Below are 4,411 nucleotides of genomic sequence, written 5' to 3' on the forward strand. Positions count from 1 at the left end.
AACAAAATTCTTTTTGTTTATCAATGGTAAAAATTTAGAATCATGAAGTAGAAAAACATGTTTCAAAGTTCCAATGTTGACAAGTTTAAATGTTCATAACAGTCAATAATATAAAAACTGTACATCAACTTGTTTAAATGTACCAAGTTCATTAGTGTTAGTAGTGATCGACAAAATATCATCAAAATTTCAGTGATACTGAGTTACGAGGAAGAAAAAGAAGAGGAAGTAAAAAAAAAGGCGGGGGATTTGGTTTACTTTTCTCTGATTCTCTTTCCGTCGTGTGGAGGAGCTATCGCTTGTAACGGTGTGTTTTGGAATCCGGTATGTTTATAATTTTTTCCGCGAGTGGATCTGATTTTTGATTCGATAAAGTACTGGTGGCGTCTTGTTTTTCCGGTGGTCAGGTTTGTCGTTCTGCCTGGTTGGCTTCCCTGTGTGGAACGGTCATCAGCCGTTCTGGTTGGTTGATTCTCTTAAAGGTTCATTTTGTTGCTTTTGCTGAAGTTCGGTTTTGATCGGAGGTAAAATTTCATTGGTCTAGTGTTAGGTGACGTCAGTAACTGGAGTTTGTATCATGCTATTGTCTGGTGATTTGGAGTTGCGGTTTCGAAAACCGGGTGGAAAACTGTTACTAAAGTTTTTAAAACTGTCTGTTGGTCCTGGTTGTCTTTTTTTTTGTGGAGAAATTGAATCTTTGTTTGCCTTTTTCTCTTTAGCGCTTTTTCTTCTTTCTAAAGGATATTTAGCTGTAGTTTATATTTTTTAATGAGTATGCTTTCTTTGTTTGAATGGAATTTGGTTGAGGCATTTCCGGTGCAATGATAGAGAAGGAAGATTTGGTATTTCGGGTCTAGGTGTTGGTTTACGGGAATGGGGTCCTGGATTTGTTGCCTGTACACCGTTCGTCTGTCCCTCAAGGTTAAACTAGTTTGACCTATGTAGTCTCCACCACGCACTCCACATTTGAGAACATAGATTAAGTTCTTCAAAGGACAGGTGAAGTGATTTTTTTATGGTAAGCTTGACCTGACAAATTTGTATGTTGAGCCCTCTGAGAGGAACATACTTCAGTCATTTGACTGCGGCCATGCTGAAACACTGCCTTCTATAGTTCAAGAAATCGCCCCAAGAACTTATTGTTTGTAAGCCTAGTGCTTATGGTATCGGGTGTTTCTTGCTGATCTGCTAAGTTACGTGGACGTAAACACACCAACATCAGTTGTCAAGCGATGGTAAGGGAGTAAATGCAGGCACACAAACATATACATACAGACATACATGTATATATACACACATACATACAGGACACAGTAGTGTGTCGATAAGCCAGCTGGAAGAGATGTCCTCCTGGGGCTAAAAGCAACAGTAACATCCACCCCTAGGGGTCAGCCACACTTAAGTGGCAATATACTACACTTTATCGTGCAGTTACTGTTAATACTTCATTTAGAGAATTAACATTGCTTGTTTTCACCTTTTCGATATCAGTGAAGAATTTCACTGGAAAAGTAGATATAAGATTGCCAAGATTTTGTCTCTCTCATCAAAGATCAGTGGCTATCGAACGCCGACGAAGGGAAATAACCCTGAAACCCGGGTCCGTTCGTGCTACAGATCATGATGGGAGGGATAACTTCCCTTGGAAAACAGGACACAGTAGTGTGTCGATAAGCCAGCTGGAGGAGATGTCCTCCTGGGGCTAAAAGGGGTCAGCCACACTTAAGTGGCAATATACTACACTTTATCGTGCAGTTACTGTTAATACTTCATTTAGAGAATTAACATTGCTTATGTATATATATATATATACAATTTCTTTTCTCCGTGTTTTTCTCCTTGTCTCCGTATACTTTCTGTTGAAGAGCGTAGCTCGAAACGTCAAAGACTTTCCGTATTCCCGAGCGTCATACTAATATATCCTTTTGTTATTTACACCACCTGTCCTCGTCTGTTGTTATTATTTGTATATTCTCCCATATATATATATATATATATATATATATATATATATATATATATATATATATATATATATATATATATATATATATATATAGGTGAGAAAGTTGGTATGGGAAAGCACGTGGCTGGATGTATAAAATATAATAAGAGTGAAAAAACTACAGAAGGCTTGTGTTACATGGTTAAAGTATATATTTAAATTATGTCAGAAAAATGTTATAAAATCTTTTTGGTATATAAACATTGTATTTTGAGAAATAACCGGTTTCGTGTTGTCTTTTCAAATTTCTCTACTTCATTGTAACGTGTTCGCACCAGTCTGAAAAGAAGAGCTCTAGATAGGGGGAGGTAAATAGGGATTTCTTCCGGTATATGGGAGATAATCGAAATCTATGAGGTGGTAGAATTTGATTAATTTACCGTGGTTTTGTTCTATATTTTTTCCCCCTTTTCTCAGTGGGGTGATCAATTTCCTTATTTAAATGTGTTAGCAATGGTTAAGTTTGGGTTTGTATTTTTGAATGAAAAAGGTTTCCTTATTTAATCTAATCTGTGTTGGTGTTCTAATGGCACATTGATAGAAACGAAAGATTATAAATTGTGGTAGCATTTGTTTTGCGCATTTCTCAATATGTTCACTAAAAGGTATCATTCGGTATTCTGGGCATGCAATCTGCTGTCGATGCAGAGTGCATCTGCGTCTGAGCGATAATCCTGTGGACCCTATGTAGTTCTCGTGGCATCCCGAGCATCTTATTACATAAATAAGGTTTTCTGAGGCACAAGTAAAGTTAGATTTAACTTTGAATTTGTGTCCCTCTTTGAAGAGGAATTCTGAACCTTCTAGAATGTTTGGGCATGTTGCACAATTTGGTCGATCACATCTTTTTACTTTCGCATCTGTTATTTTGGAAAATAATTTTGCCTTTGTGAGGATCTTTTTCAGTGATTTTGGTTGTTTGTGGCTTTTAATGATTTTGTGTGTGTGTAAAATTTCCTTTAATTTGGGGTCCTTATGTAGCATTGGCATGTTTTGGGTGATGATGGTGAAGGCTTCTTTGTTTCTGGGGTTGTATGTGGATATGTACGGCAGTATTTTCGGGGAAGGTGTGTTGCTGTGTTTAACTTTTCTTAAGTTTTCTATGTTAATTTGTGATGCACGTCTGATTCCATCCTCTATGAGTTGAATTGGGTAGTGTCTGTCAATTAGTGTGTTTTTGAGTTCTTGTAGTCTGTAGTCTCTAGTATTTTGTTCTGACACTATTGTGCATATCCTTCTTGCAAGGTTGAAGGGGATGTTTGTCTTGGTGTGTCTTGGGTGGCATGAATCAAATAGTAGATATTGTTTGACGTCTGTTGGTTTGTAAAATATGTCCGTTTCTATTTTTAGGTTTACTTTTTTAATTAGTATATCCAAGAATGGGAGCTCCTTTTGGTTGTACTCCGTTGTGAACTGTATGTTTGGGTTGACACTGTTCAATAGACTTTTGAATTTCAAGGGAAGTCACTACTCACTACACTGATCAGGTCAGTAATGATTTACAACTTTTATGCACAACCCTCAAATCAATGTACATTAACAAACCTAACAATGAACAACAACCTCCTCTACACGATACTGTCGATGAATTCATTTTAAAACAAGAACAAATTAGTAAAGATTTAAACACTCTGTGTACTACACTAAAGTCGGTATTCACAAACAAACCGAACAACAGCCAACGCACACCAAATGAAACACATCAGGACGCCATACTTACACAAGTCAATTTAACAAAAAGAAAAATAGAGAATATTTGGAATACAAGCCTCCATAATAGAAAACTCGCTTACTGGAATATGATAAAAAATTCCAACAAAGCAGATATTCTCCCACGCAAATTCCAGATCAAAACAATACCAAATGAACCTGACGGACAGAGAACCATCAGGGAAAAGTTAGCACTATTCCATCTAAAATCAGAGATTGAACTACTAAGACTTAGGGCCTCAACTAATGAAGAAAAATATAAAAACATCGACGAAGAGATGCACAGGGAAATAAACAAACAAACCGAGGGACAACCCCTCGAAAATACCATAAATTTTTGGAAAGAAATCTGTGAAAAGGAAGAAAGAAACTCTCTCCTACGCTGGGAAAAAAGCAATGATTTCTTCCAAAGATATGAATCAACTTTTAAAAAAGAATTCAGCACAGATAATCCTTTCCTAAAGAAAAGAACTATAAATAATAAACAAAAACTGAACAACGCACAAACCACCACCAATTTCAACCACTTAATCAACAACAACCCTCCTCATTACCCTCCATACACCATAAATAGATATCACTTACAACCACCACTTTTGAACCACCCAAAACTAAACAGGGAACAAGCTTACAGACAACGCATTTATGAAATAGATTGCACCAAACCTACAGATCACCCATACACCAGGAACAGAA

The sequence above is a fragment of the Octopus bimaculoides genome, chromosome 6, assembly GCF_046866305.1.
Source record: "Octopus bimaculoides isolate indiv1 chromosome 6, ASM4686630v1, whole genome shotgun sequence".
NCBI classification, from domain to species: Eukaryota; Metazoa; Mollusca; class Cephalopoda; order Octopoda; family Octopodidae; genus Octopus; species Octopus bimaculoides.